General features: G+C 40.3%; 1 long non-coding RNA gene across 1 annotated transcript; it reads right to left on the bottom strand.

Moving 5' to 3' along the window:
- Nucleotides 1-12,492: 12,492 nt before the first annotated feature.
- Nucleotides 12,493-14,647, bottom strand: LOC124860963. Its single transcript, XR_007036521.1, has 3 exons — nucleotides 14,521-14,647; nucleotides 13,787-13,852; nucleotides 12,493-13,653 (listed from the first exon to the last, which is right to left on the bottom strand). It is a non-coding gene; the product is annotated as an uncharacterized LOC124860963 (long non-coding RNA).
- Between the last annotated feature and the right edge of the window lie 1,315 nt (nucleotides 14,648-15,962).

Here is a 15,962-nt window from a genome sequence, read left to right as displayed (position 1 = left end):
TCTTTTGAGTGAAGAAGCTTGAAATCTTTTGGGGCTTTATTAAAGAGGGAGGGAGTCTGTGCGGCAGTGGGTTTACTTGCCTGGAATTGGGAAATAAAAGGAGCTAAACAATATCTCACTGTTGGGCTTATTCCCTGTCACAGAAAAGGAGTCAAAGACAACGATCAAACTGTAAAGACATTGATGTAAACTTTGCTCTATAAAATCTCTAAAAAAAACTCCTGTGTCATTGTTGTTTTGTTTGTGAGGAGGGTGAGGTATTTTAAGCTTGCCTGTCTGCTTGTGTAGAGCTGCACTGGTGCTCAGACTGTGTGATTGCCTTGCTATGGTAAATGTCAGCGCTGAGAATTCTTAGTCTCCAAATGCGCACTGATCCAACCTGTTTATTCTACCATTTTTTGCCTATGTGTTCCAGCGACTTCTATAACCTCTAAAAAGCTGTGCCTATCAAACATTTTCAACGCCCCTCTCCCCATAATTTACAATATAATTGACTGTTTTTGCCCATGCGTTAGCCTGGGATCACAAGCCCTGGAGGTTCAGACATCTCCTTTTGCTGCACAGATCAAATAGAGCCAACTAACCAACACACTAAACTGCCTCACACAGAAAATTGGGCAGCATAAATATGGATTTTAATGACTGCCCAGTATTTATCTTTCCTTTCCACTCATCTTTTTGATGTTGCCATACTTTTGGACAAAAATGCTTTTAGCATCTTTATTGGGGTATGACAGGAAAGACACTGCATTGTAACTTTTAAAAAAAAAGAATGCCTTGTTTTGCTAAGATCTTGTCTTCAATTAGCTATGCAAATACGGTGTAGGAGTTACCCCTCGGAAAAAAGCAAAAGCAAGAATCTGCAACCAAGGGCTGTGATTGACTTCTCTCATGGACCCAGAGCACAGACAAAGACTCAAAAGGGGGTCCAAGTGGGAAAGGACTGAAAAATGTGCCCAGCAAGCTACTTCAGTATTTTCCAGCCGCCTTTTGTGGCCACAGCCTCATTTCTTGAATTGTCAGTGACTCTTCGGCACCATCTATATACATCAGTCACAGGGGCTGTCTTATTTATTTTGTCTTTTGTACCCCCTCTTTCTCTTTGTTTTTGTCTCTTTTCTTACTGTCAGGTATTTAAGCAGCATGCCTGTTTTATGCAGCCTGCTGAATGGTGTTGATGGACTGGAGACTCAATGGACAGCATGTGACCCATCTGACCAAAGCTCCTTCATGCACCGCCTCTCTTTGTTGTTTTGTTTTTGTTTTTCTGTGAGAGCAGAGGGGGGAAAGACCATTTCATTGAGTAGGAGGCAACTAGCTTGCTTTATTAAGACATTGGGTAGTTCATTACCCACAGTCAAACAAGGCCATCAATAATATCTTTTGACCTTTCCAATTGTACAGATGGGAAAACGGGAAGGAAGATATTAACGTTGGCAACAAAGCAGACTGATAAGCTTCTAGTAAACTGGTTCTCAAACTGTGGTGCAAGTACCACTGGTGGGACTTTGGTTGCCTTTAGTGTTACTCTGAAAACAATTTGGAATCAATTAAACACAATGTACATACAAACTATTTAACTATAAGCACAAAAACATATGTTGTTCAAGCACATTATGAAAACATAACAAGAACTTAAGCAGGGTAGGAACCAGGAACTAGTGTTGGTGGCTACTACCATTTACCATTGAAGTCGGATGTGGGAATAACCCCATACCCACGTTATTCATGTTTTAGTTTCAGGAAAGGCTTCAACTTTTCCAGTTGGAATTCTTGCTTAACGATTGTCTTTCTGTTATTTTTACAACTTGGATCGTAAAAATTTTATAAAAAAAAAAAAAAAAAAAGATAGGATAATTAACAAATAAGCTTTTTTTTAAAAAATAAACAGAAAACTGAAAAGGTCTAAGCTCTGTTGTATACGTTTTTTCAAGATGTCACAGTATGGTGATACTTGAAAAACTAGAGTTGGAGATTCACACAATGATTTCGCTCTAAAAAAAATTTCTGGATCAGACTGACGACTGAAGACAACTATTTTGTATGGAGGAGCTTCACAGGGAAGAGCAGTAGAGAAAAATGAAGTATATAACAAAATGTAGAATATATTGTTTTTTTTTCTTTCTGCTTTCATGTTCCAGAGCACATGTTTACTCAAAGAAGAAAAACTCTCTGCCAAAGAGGAAAAGGTTGAATTACTTTAGCCACTGTTTTGGTGAACAGGACGGTTGTTTGAATGTTTGCAGAACAAGACTGTCCACCTAAGACTTTCAATACATCTGTTTGTTAGCCATTTAAGGGCAACTGCAGCTTAGCTTTTTGTTTGTTTTTCATTAAATCTGCAAAGGCAAAGCATCATGGGTGTTTAATTAAAGAATAAAGAGAGCACCACCCCCATAAGCTATGCATTTTTTCCTAAATTTGCGTGACCTGGCCAGGATGAAGCTTTTGCTGAGTCGCCCCACACAAAAGCCTCTGGGAATTCACAGCCCTGGTGTCACAATTGAGTCCCCAACACCCACCCCTTAAAGTCTTGAGGTCCCCCTACAATTCTGCTCCACTTCCTGTAATCATCCCCATATGTGGTGGTGGCATTTGGTCTCCTCCAACGTGGCACACGTCATTAGGCTGAGCTTTAAGCAGGTCTACCTTGCTCCAGGCCATAGGGGAAACTTTCTTTATGCAGGTGGGGGGTAGATGAGGTGGTTGGGGGTGGGAGTAGGTTAATGAAGCACTAGCTGAATCATACCACCTAGAGAGGTTTTGACTCGCTGAGGCAGCAGCAGCCTACATATTGGCCAGCAGCAGGTCTTGTCCAGTGCTGGAGCTGAGCTCACGTGACAAGAGTGTCTGTAGGAGGGTTGGGTGGCAAAGGTCGAGCCAGTGAAAGGTGTAAATCCCAGAAGGGGACTGGCCTAAAGGTCAGTCAGTCATGGTGATTAGTGGAGCCATCTACAAGATGCAAGAGAATCGGGGGTGGCACAGAAAGTACCCCACTGTCTTCTACATTCGAGAACAGACACCATTGTTTTCTAAAAAAAAAAAGCCAATTTATGACATGAGTGATTTATATTTCAAGATAATAGGGGGAACTTCCTCAAAGAGAAAGAAACACTTAAGCAAGGATACGAATAACATTGAGTGTCCGCTGTTGTTGACTGAGTGTTTGTGCACGCTTGTTCTGATGGTTGCTGTTTTTTTAACATGGCTGTCCTCTGCAGAAATGAAATAAACGGTAGAATTTCTTGGAAAGATATGTCTCTTTAATTGTGCATAACTTAATAAGCAAAAACATATAAAGTCAAACTAAAAAGATTGTTAATTCAGTTGATAATTTCATAAAAGGCAAAATTGACAATCTTCAAAAAAAAAAGTGATTCAAAATGTTTCCTAAAAACTGTACTCAGATTTGCAGAACATACATATGATTACTTTAGGAGTGGCTGTGGCTCAGGAAGAAGAGTAATATAATTGCCATTCAGTTGTAAAGTTGCAGATTTAAGCCCAGCTTCTTTACCTGCCACATGTCAAGACCTCTCTAGACAAGACACCAAACCCCAAGTTGCCTACCAGTCTACATTTCTGTGCAATTTGTGAGTGTAGCTCTTGTGTAGAAGTCTGAGTGGTTGGTGTGATTAGAAAATCACGTTCCTTGCATTAATAATTGTGTTAGTGGCTAAGCTAGTTATCAGTAAATTAGATAATCTCGCTAAAGGAAGGCAGTTAAAAGTCATCTTTCAATTTATGCATCTCTACATGACAAGCAGGTGAAATTCATGTCCTATTATACAAAATACAAACCAGTCCAGAATATGTTCAACTTTCTCTATGGCTTTGCTTTTCAAATTCTGAAAACTCACTTCATTCATCAGATAAAATGTGTATCAATAAATTCCCCAGAAGGTAAAAGAAACATAACTATTCTTTCAATAACAGCTCATAAACCAGGTTTATTGAAAGAATGCACAGCAATACAAATATGCACTACAAACTACATTAACAAGCTAACTTACATTTTTTAAATCATGTATGTTAAATTCAGTCTTATAGATATTATATAAATGTATTTGAATCATGAAAATCTGATTGTTCTCTATTCCTATAAATCTTTTTTCAGATATTTTTAGATATCTTCCTGTAAGACATGATTATTTAAAGATATTTTTATTAGTGTTTTATTTAAAATGGCTATTCGTATTAATAACTTTACGAGCGTCAATGTTTATGTAATTCCCTCACATGACCATTAGGTAATTTCTTTATTGTTAATAAAGTACAGAATTGAAGGAACCATCCCAACTTTCAAATTGTTTGTCAGTTTTGATAGATGAAAGGGTACGTGAGCTTTGTGTTAGCCACACTGTGTGATGTCTGCACATTTAAACATTACTTTTAAAATGCTCAAATAAACTCAGTACATCAGCTTTTTAAAATAAATAATTCTTCTCTTGTTAAAAAAAAATCTGGAAATATTACACAGACCATGTGCAACCGTTACACTGATTGTAACACAAATGCTTAAAGGTTATTTAGTTGAGTCATGTCTTCATATTTTTCAGCACAGCATCTGTAAAATCCCGTGCCTCATTTTATACCCACCCTGTGACCTCATTCACCCCAAGACAAGTTAACTATTTCTCCCACTCACCCTTGGTCCAAACCAAAAGAGGACTAGTGGTCCGCCACTTAAAATGAGCCGGCCGAAATAGAGGCGTAGCCATCACCTCCCCACATTCACAAATGCCCCCTTAAATGGGGAGAAGTCAAAGACAGGAATTCTAATCACTTGCCTTCCCCTCTTTTTTTGTTGAGGGAGATAAATAAGGAATAGAACACAATCTGAACCGAGTCCAAAGGCAGGGGAGGCACTCAGAGTATTGTTGGATGATCTCCACTTAGCGGAGGCAGGGGCTGAAAAGGCTGCTGTCTTGTTAGTTGGTGTGGAATGAACAACTTTCACAAGCCAGTTGGTCAATAGGAATCACAGTGTTCCATTTGTGCTCTTAGAAATTCACATTGAAAATGGCTGGCACACCATGGGTCTGCCTTTAAACAAATAATAACTGAGAGAATGAATGAATGCTAATATCTTCATAAACAATTTACTTTTATGTGGTGAGTTTGTGTCATATTGTTCACCGGAGAGTTGAGTCTTATCTTTCATGTAGCTGGTTAAAGCAGAGCGAGTGGGGGCGTACAGAGGCTGAAAAGGACCGCCTCTGTTTGGTAATCGTTCTCTCTCTATCTTTTCTTATAACCAGACCTTTCATTCCTTCCTTTTCACTACAAAAGAACAAGAAAAAAAAGTTTGTCAGTCCCCTGTTCCTTTTGTTGTGTGCATTCTTCTCTGTGCTCTTTCTACTTTTATCCTAATCCCAGCCATGCATGAGCGATCAGTTGTGTCCTGTTGTTTCACTGTTCTGCTGGTTCTCAATCAGTAGGGTTCCAGCTTTGTTCCTTTTCTTTGTCAAACACAGAAAAGGTAAAGAGGAGAACGAGTAATGAAATCTACTCTGTAGACTTAGGCCTTTGTATGCCTCATTGGGATTTTTAGATATAGCACTGACTGTAATTAAGTCAGATTGTTGTGATGTTGATCTCTGCTGCTCTCCTCATTGGTCTTTGGAGAGTTAGAGGAAGGCTGCACCAAAGCTTATGTACATCTTAAGTCCAGTAATCAAAGGTTCTACCTTGTTTTGATGTTTAAATGTGATAAATAAGATTGATAGACATCAGAACTTGTCAAAAACCACTTTAGGCTCTGAAATACCAAATGAGCATCTTGAAATCAATTTGAAATCAAAGAAGAATTCATTCTTTATAGTGTGAACTCTATAGGATTCTCAATCTTGGCATTCTGTTGCAATTATTTAGTGATTATGATTATTTGTTGTATATTTAAATGAACTTGTTTGCAGTTAAGCTACATTCTTTCTTTATTGTCTTTTCCAACAATAATATAGTTACTTGTCCCTTGCCTTCAACAGGTGTGCAAAACATGCACCCAAAATGAGCCAGGTTTATTCCTCTGATCAGATTATTTACTTTCCATTAGTTTCCAATGTTCAAGAAATCAAGATGAATTGCATCTAAAGTAGATAACCACTGAAAAATCTGAATATCTGCTCTTTTCATTTTGTCATTTAAAGCCTGCAGAGGAAAATCCAAAAGCCTACTCTATGCTTAGGCTATAACCAGCACTGCTTGGAGGTGATCACTTGAGATTTTAGGTCTAAAGATTAAGTCAAGTCAAGTTTGTTTATATAGCGTTTTTCAGCAGCTAGGCACTCAAAGGAGTAAAGTAATTACCTCCTATTAATGGTTACTAATAATTCACCAGTTCATAACATCCTGTTTTTTTAAGTCTGAGCATTTGCTCAGACAGAAAAATGGCAATTAAGAATAATAAAATACACAACTAATGTCTCAGCAATTTCAAAGCAGAGCTAACGGCAGATCAATTTCAAATTAAATTATTTTTCTATCTTCATTCTTTGTCTGTAGCAGTCGAGTTCACTAGTGGAGTTGACTAGCATGTCATCCACCCAACCTTTGAAAGATGGAGGTGCAGATATGATTATATTATCTCATTTATAGGGTAAAGGTTTATATACCTGCATTTTCTAATCCATTTTCTCTTTTTCTAGACACTATTTGGTTAGTGTAAGAGCGCTGGTTCAGAAAGTGCATACATAATTGACACAAAGCATACATTTTTAAATATTGTACTCTTTCTAAAAGTAATGTGCGTAGGATTACTGCTCTCAGTTAGAAAAAAATACTCAGGCTTTGAGCAGATCATTCAGCTATTTAACAAATCTTACCATTGTTATAAAACCACAGTATAAGTTTCACCAAGTCTCTAGTCAAATATCGCTAAACCTGATGGCAACACCCACTCTACTGTTCACCTGAACTCCTTAAATCCATATTTATTGTCACTACTTTAACAACACATCAGTCATTTATAGTTGGACATGCAGGATATATAACAATGTCTTAAGGAATTTTAAATACATGCCAAAGGATCAAGAAAATATAATTCCTCTCTCCCTCACCTGAAAATCAGAGCTTTTTTTAGATGGAAGTTTGAACTGTTATTTCTAGATCTAAACCTATTTTGAAGGTCTCTAGTCAGATTTTATCATTTTGATGTCTGTGTGCATTTATTCCATTAAGCCTGAAATGATTTCAGATATACTTGATGTTTTTTTTAGCTAATGTGATCTTATACATTAAACCCAAAGCATTGCATTGCCTTCTGTAAGGAAATGCAAATTTTCTAATTGCCTTTAAGTTATTAAGTGCTAAATTTCTGAACTCTGTTTAAAAATACATGTGTAAGCATGAGTGCCACATCAGACCTTCAGAACATTGGTATAGGGTCTAGTGCTGATTGCTGTTGCTGAGGTGATTGTCATTGGCATGATCACAGCATTATATACTCCATATGGCCTCAGTGGGGACAGAGGCCGATGCCCCTTCAAAGGGACAGTCATTGTTACAGGCTGATCTCTAATCTCTGTGGTTGTCTGCACTAATTAAAAGTCTTGTGGTGTTGTATGGTGCCCAGGCCTCTTCACTGCAGGAAATTATGATCGCAAACGTCTTCCTAGCGAGTCCTGCGCTTGGCACTACAAAGTGACGCGGGCCGCCATTACCTGAATGGGCTGGAATCAGAGCAGACAGCCGCATCATCCCGGCTCTTAGTCTATCAGTGCCGTGCACAAGTGGCCATTGTTGACGCCAAAAACGGGATTAAGGAGGGTCTTCAAGGGAATTGATTTTCATGTGAGAACAATGGAGGGGCGCAGAACACTGGGGCCTGGGACTGAATCACACAACCAAAGAGTTTAAAAAAAAAAAGAAAAAGAAAGAAAGGGTGCGCCGCGAGCACTGAGATTAAAGCAATCAGGATCTTTACCCCCACTCTTTCTGGGTAGCCCTCCTCCCCACTCCCTCCCTCTCTGTGCCCTCATCAGCTCTACAAAGTAATTTTAACCCAAATAATGACTATAAGCGAAAACCCACAAAGAATAACGACAAAAAAAAAAAAAAAAACTTTTGACCAAATTTGCTTTCTCAGTTTAACCAATAAAAGACCAGGAGCAATGACTGGGTTGAAGATTGCAACTCATGATCCAGAATATATGAGGAGATCCTGGACACTTTATCCAGTGCGACTAAGAACAGGGCCAAAGGCCCATTCGTGTATGTGGAGAAAAGCTGTAGGGATTGTAGGGAGGTGTAGGGAGCAGGTTTCTGAGCTGGGAGGCGACATGATTCTTTGGCGGGGAACAGTGTTGCTGTGAACATGACGTGTCACTGAGTGGGGATCAGGGGTTACGGATGAAAGAGATGGCCGCCTTGTCCTCTGTCTTTGGCTGACTGCGTGCTGCTGTGAGCGCCATTGAGGACATGCTCATTTGCATACATTTGGCAGGAGCACCAGGAGGCAGAAGAGGCCAAGAGGAGTGGCCCCCTGTTTAAAATGGAGGCAAAAGGGCAGGCAAGTAAACACCCAGTGGATGCAGATACATACCCATACATTATCTTGACTATAGTACACACAATGGCAGTGGCCAAGAGAGGAAAAAAAGGCCTGTTATTCCAAAATCAACACATAAATATAAACAGTCGTCACAATGTGCGAGTTGTTATTCTGATGTTGATGAGGCCATGACACCCTGATATCATAATGACAGACAGCACGACTGACAACTGAAGGAGTGTGCTGTGTGGGGCTGTTGGCCAGCAGCAGAGGGGTGTGTCCCACCCTGACTAGAGACAGGTTTATTGGGTCTGATGAGTGCTAAGCTCCTGTGCCTAACCACAATGGAGCCTGTGATCTCCCTTTGTGGCTCATTGGGAAGCACTGGTGCGCTCTGCAGACCCCGCTCTGTCATTAGACAGATTGTGAACAGGCTGCACAAGGCTCAGCCAGGGATGACGAAGCCACCAGCCACTTCATTAGGGGCATTATGAAGAGAACTGAAGCTTTCTTCTGCCCGCCTGTGTCCAGAATTCACAGGTCTGTTTAATCACATAATTCTCCTCAAGTGCCCTGAGGAGGTTGGAGCACAGCAAGGGCCCTTTAGACCCATGACAACTTGGAGAGATTAATTATATTCATCTTTTGGAATATCTGCAGAATAAGAGGGAGTTTGATATTGGCTCATTTCTTTTTTTTTTCTCACGTCTTTTTCCAACTAGGTCTTTGATGTCCTCCTGTTATTGTTGGGGGACGTCTGTGCAACCCTCTGCTGCCGAAGCTTTGATATCCTCCAGCAAGGGTTAGGGGTGAGCGTCCAAAGGTCCAGGGCCAGGACGTCCTAACTTCTGTCTTGGAGAGGAATGACCCCTGGACCTGAGAGCCTCCAAATTCCGCCTCCCTTTGATGCACGTCTCTTTCACAGCAGTTAATTAGCCAGGGTGGCTAAACGTTTAGCCTGGGACTGAAAGAGTCTGGGATGAGCATGTGTCCAAGACATTGCCCGCTTTTTTTTGTGTGTCACAAGGTCTTTTGAAACAATGTGGTACTTGGACAACTTGTTTGCATAGCATGGTGGATGAATGCAGCAGCCTATTCAGGAAAGCTCTTTCAGAAAGAAGAGTTTTTCGAAGGCCTTTCTGGAAGTGAAGGGAAGTCCTTGACATTTCCCTCATTTCATCTAATCAACTACACAATTTCCCTCTTTTACTCAGTGTCTTTGTTTGTTACAGGAATCTGCGCTAAGGAGGATGAAAAACGAATAACCTCTTATCTCTTAAGCGGCAGTTGCAGTCAGTGAAAATTTCCAAGTCACTGAATCATATCTTTCCTTCATCTTCACTATGTCTTTGGGAACATTAATATAAATTTCTGAGGAAATAGCTTTCATCAAGAGGAGCCAGGGTTTCAAGCAGGATCCAATTTTTCTCTTCTTTCTTTTCTTATAAGCAGTCGTCTGCCAGATTGGAAGCCTCAGCTGTAGCATGCTGGATTCATCATTGCATATATATCTACTCTTTACTGCCGCACGTAAGGAATAATAATTTCTCAGTGACAGTTTGAAAGAGCAAAGAGAGCCTGTTTGTTCAATTCTGGAGAGGCAATAAATCTCCTCTTTAGTGTCAGGCCTTCACTGCCCCGGCCCAAAATAACAAGGTGTTGCAACCGAACAGCAATTGGGTTGAATTTAGACCTGGCTCTACTCTCAATAAATACGTCCGCTCTTTTCACAGCAGTACAGGCCGACACAGTTAGCTGTAAGATGCAACCTTCAGTCATTTGCAAATAGAGCAACATCAAACAATATTTCATCTCATGTGGCCAGTCTTGCAGATAGGGCGGGCAGGGAACCAGATTGGGTCTGGTTGACATTGCAAACATATTGATCCGCTATTGAGCGCACACCCAGTCCAGACAGTTTCCAACCCCAGGGACCCAGCACCAAATCATTCTCTCCTTTTTGGCAAACTACATTATCTGCAGACCTGTCTGAGGTTTTGGGAAAGACTAAGTTTGAAGTAAAACACTCACTCCTCCTGTGTAACTTTTCCTTCTGCTATCTCATGGACTTTGCATCCATCTCACTGTAGGGCCTGATAGAGATTCAGATGCATCAGTTGCCATTGCAAACTATGATCTCAAAGACATGTTCCCAAACAAGGCCCCTTTGTCATAACAGGCATGAGAGGATTTTAGATTTACACCCTGCTTGTGATTTAAACATCAAAGCTTAACCTATTTCTTTATGAATAAGCAGTTGCAGGGGAGTTGCAGCTCTCCCTGGATAACTTGATGATTCATTCATTTGTGGATACATGCAAAGGAATCGTTTTCATGCCTTTGTTACTTGAATATGTATCTCATGTGTATAGTGAAGCACAATGTGTCTTGTTTAAGATAATATATTTTGGCCAGTATAAATAGGAAGAGTAATCTGTAATCTCAGTGTCATCACATCTGCTGTTTTAAAAGGGACATTTTCCAAGCTGTTAATTACAAATTTGCGAATGGAACAAAGCATCGCTATTCCACATGAATCATAAGCTAAGCTATAGACCATCATTTATCCAGTTTGTTGGATTTGTTTTGAAGCACTTGTAAACATTATTCTGTTTCTCAAATGCCATCAACTTGATGTCTGTATAATAGGGATGATATTTTCTTGACTTGTTCCTCACAACAGTTTGTCTTATCTTGTATGGAGTCAAGAATGAGGATATAACCCTCATTCTCCGAACGATTTTCAAGACATTACATCATGTGTTATCTGATGATTGCCACAGCGTCTGGTACCTTTCTACATGCTTTTCTGTTTGCAGTTTGTGTGCAGTTTGCTTTGTAGTCAGGACAGGTTTCAGGAACCGGCCACCTGCCGCTGCAGATCGATCAGCTCTCCTGCACCTCAACCCAACGCCCCCACAAAGCAGCACCCACCTTCAGAAACCCACTCTGTCCTTGGCTACATCACGCAGACCAACAGGGAGCTGCCTGTTTCCTCTTTTTTCTCTGCTGAGAGATGCAGGGTGAATTCATATGGTGTCAAGGCTGCAGAAAAGACACCATTGGCTGATGAAGAACACATCTGTTTGGACACATGCAACAAATTACTGGAAATGGCAGATATCAGAAAGATGTGGATATTTAAGTTTATGCTGCTTTTTTATATTTTACAATGCAAACAGAAACTTTTGCGTATTTTATTGACATTTTGGTTGAACATGAATCAGTATGAATCATTATTTTTTAAATGATAGAAAATGAATAGAATGCTTACATTTTTACAAGTCAGGATTAGATCATAAAACAATATGTCTATTTTGTACAACTGCAAACAAGCACATAGCCATCCACCTAAACTGACAGGCTGTGCAAGGAGAGAGCAACCAAGAGGCTCATGGTGACTCTGGAGGAGCTGCAGAAATTCACAGTTCAGTAGTAGAGATGTGCCACAGGGCAAGTCTGAGGTATAAGTAAACTTTATGACTGCCTAGGGCCCCCCACTTTCCCGTGGGGCCCGAATGCACCAGATGTACATATAACAAGTAAACCTTTCATGGTTTTAAAGGAATGTTTACAAAATTACAGTTAGAAGCTATTTTAATAATTTTTTCTGCATGCTTTCTGCTAAGCTGGGAAAACATTTTATGCAAAAGTTACCAGCTTATACTGTCTTTTTTTGGTAGTTGCCTATGAATGCAACAACAAACCTAGCCCCCGTTATAAAACATAGAATGCAGGGAAAAAAGATCACCTATGAACAAAATAAACAGGAGATCAACGCTGCTGTAGAGGATGGTGGCATTTACTAGTTTAACTAACTGCTTAAGGTACAACTTTGATCCGGCTATGCTCTATCAACACAAGCCATTGTTGTGCACTCCACAAATCTGGCCTTTATGGAAAAGTGGCAAGGAGTAACCCATTGTTGAAATTAAGCCATAAGAAGGTATGTTTGAAGTGTGCCGCAAACAATGTAGGGGATGCAGCAAACATATGGAAGATGTGCGCATGTTTCAGTTCAGTTCAGTTTATTTATATAGCTCCAATTTACAACACGTCATCTCAAGGCACTTTACAGAGTCGATTAAATTAAATCATACAGACTTTGAGTCAGGTAAATATGTTCCAATTGATCCTAATTATCACACAGTGCAGTCAGATTCAGTTTATTATTGAAATTAGTTAACAAGTTTTTATATCTAAGGAAACCCAACAGATTGCGTTGAGTCAGTGACTTGCAGCGTTCAGTCCTCCTGGATGAGCCTGTAGCAACACTGGACAGTCACTGACAATGACATTGCAGCAATCCCTCATACTGAGCATGCATGTAGCGACAGTAGAAAGGAAAACTACCTTCCTTTCTTTTCAGATAGGACCAGAAGCTTCCTTATGGCCTAGTACATGGAAAATATTGATTTGTAGCATAAAGCTAACACCAGAGACTACCCTGAACTCACCACTGTGAAACATGGTGCTGGGAGCATCATGCAGTAAGAATGCTTTCATTCAGAAAATCTGTTACAGGCTGCAAAAGAGTTGAGACTGGGGTGGAGGTTTATGTCACATTTTTCAAAATTATGCACACTTATGACACTTTGTGTCACTTTATCACAAATAATCTCTATAAAATACACTAAAGATGGTGGTTTTAAAGCAACAAAATGAGAAAAATGTTTATGAGTTATGAATATTTCTGCAAGGCACTGTAACATTTGGGAATGTTTGTCAAGTTTAAAAATAATGCAGGTGTTTCTATGTTCTACTGTCAGTTTTTTATGTCTGTATTAAATTAGTGCAAATGTTGCTACAGAGATACAGAATATTTGAACTTCATGTAAAGTCTATTAATTTTGCATTAAGTAAGACTGGATTAACTAAAGAAAGAGGTCACTAGCATATATATACAGGGTAAAGATGTGTTTGCATTTAATTAGGACCATTAGTTAAACACATGCTGAGATACTAATGAATACCAGATTAAAAGAAGCACAGGTAAAACTGCAAACACTATTACCAAAAAGTATATTTTGCTTACTTTAATTTTCATGAAAGAAAAATGCTTCTGCTTGTCAGCTCTATCGTGGCACATCGGTTTTGACAAAAACAAACAGGGATTGGAGGAGAAGTGGAAGTTGTGCCAGATCCTTACAAGGGACTCCCTGCTGTAAATCCAAGAGAGAGAAGTTTTCTATTATCAAGGACTCTCCCTTAATGATGAAAGTCAACAACATGAACAGGAGTGTTTAATATTTCATAGGACACCCACAGGTGTGGAGATGTGCAGGGAATACATACATTTATATGGCAAAGCGAGTGTGATTAAGATGAGGCCACTGTCCCAGCTGCAGTTGATCGGGTCTCCTGTGAATGCACGTGTATGTGTATAAAGTCTTGGACATATTTGCTGCCTCAGTCTTTTATTTTCCTCCTCACCCACCCTCTCTCTTTCACCCTCTCTCTGTGGTGATATATGGAACATATGGGAAATTATTGTGGGGTTATAAAGGGCTGCTGACTTCAACAGACATGCAATAAATTACACTGTTTGTGTAGGGGTGGAAAAACACAAGCTATTTAGGAACACTTAGTGCAGATTTCCTGTACACACTCAACTCTCCCTGTTTCTGTCTTTCTCCTCCCCCTCGTCTTTTTTTTCCTAACACCTCCTCTTACCCTTTAGCCAGTTCCCTCAGTCTCTCTCTGACTTCCTCTCACCATTGTAACACAGACCACAGCACAATCTTATTCTGTTCTCCTAGTTGGTGGTAACACAGTGGGATATATCCACACAAATTACTCACATAAAACTCGTAAAGCCTGGAAAATATTTTAATAGTTTCCGCACCCCCTCAGTGGCTACGAGCTGCATGTGCAGAGCTTGGTGAACACCACCAACATTATTGGTGCAATTAAATGTGTAACACAAGAGAGGAACATGGGGGAGTGGGAGCACAAATGGTTGTAAACAAGGAAAATGACACTTGACAAGTTGTAATTTATGGACGTTGTTTCAAAGGCAAGAGACTCACCGTTCCGACATAGGCAGAGCTGCAAGAGTGAGGCACAAGGAAGCAGGCATTAGAGGAGTTATTCACAGAATGTTAGTGCATCAAAGCTACACAGACACAAAAAAGGGAAGGAGAAAGCTGTGACTTCAAAGTGGAACCATGATGAGCAACGCAGAGAGAAACCAAGAGAGAGACAGGAAGTGTGTGTATATGTGTGTCATGAGAGAGAGGTTGATGGTATCCAAACCAAGCTCTGGATGGGAAACTGAGGTAAAGGGGAATTTGGGAAGGCCCCTGAAAACAGTTGAACACTCCTCATCTCAAAGAATCCCAAATCATAAACTCATACACATAAATTTATGTACTCATACATACACACACTGTCTGTGTGTGGAAGACACGCCAATAAACACAATAAAGTAAAACTTCAGCTCTCATACCCCAGGCCTATCTAGAAACAAATCAGAATCAGAATCAGAATCAGCTTTATTGCCAAGTTCGTACATACAAACAAGGAATTTGACTCCGGTACACTTTGCTCTTTTGTTCTGTTTTTGCATTACAGAATATACAAATTTACAATGTACAATATACACATATATAATAAAAAGGTGCATTTGCAACATCTGTATGCTGTTGTTTTGTTCTCTATTGAATGTTCAACAGAGAAACAGCCTGGGGGAAGAAACTGTCTCTGTGGCGGCTGGTTTTATTGAACAGTGCTCTGTAGCGGCGGCCTGAAGGTAAAGCTCTGAACAGTTTATGTGCAGAGTGTGTGGGGTCTGCAGAGATTTTAGCAGCTCTTTTCTTGACCCTAGACCTGTATAAGTCCTGGATGGAGGGAAGGTCAGCCCTGATTATTCTCTCTGCAGACCTGATTATTCGTTGCAGTCTGGACCTGTCCTGTTTTGTGGATGAGCCAAACCACACTGAGATGGATGAAGACAGGATAGACTGAATGATGGCAGTGTAGAAGATGACCAGCAGCTCCTGTGGAAGTTTGAACTTCTTGAGTTGCCTCAGGAAGAACAGTCTCTGCTGGGCCTTCTTTCGAACAGTGTCTATGTGTGAAGACCATCTCAGGTCCTCAGAGATGGTGGTTCCTAAGAACCTGAAGTGGTCCACGGCCGATACAGTGTTGTTGAGGATGGTGAGGGGGGTGTATGGGGGTGGTGTTCTCCGAAAGTCCACCACCATTTCCACAGTCTTGAGTGGGTTCAGTTCAAGGTAGTTCTGACCGCACCAGTGTACCAGCCGATCCACCTGCTGTCTGTATGCAGACTCATCACCGTCCTGGATCAGTCCAATGACAGTGGTGTCAGCGTCACCCTTAACGTTTTTACTGTCTTCAGAGTATTAAGACAAAACTTAGCAAAGAGATTGTCCACTCCCCTTCCAAAAACCATTTACGTCATTTATTTTCAATCTTGAGTTTAAATGATAAAGGCAAATAACATGATTAT

The sequence above is a fragment of the Girardinichthys multiradiatus genome, chromosome 23 (genome assembly GCF_021462225.1).
Source record: "Girardinichthys multiradiatus isolate DD_20200921_A chromosome 23, DD_fGirMul_XY1, whole genome shotgun sequence".
In the NCBI taxonomy this organism is placed as follows: domain Eukaryota; kingdom Metazoa; phylum Chordata; class Actinopteri; order Cyprinodontiformes; family Goodeidae; genus Girardinichthys; species Girardinichthys multiradiatus.
The sequence above is the reverse complement of the archived record's forward strand: the minus strand, read 5'-3'. Positions and strand labels throughout refer to the sequence as shown.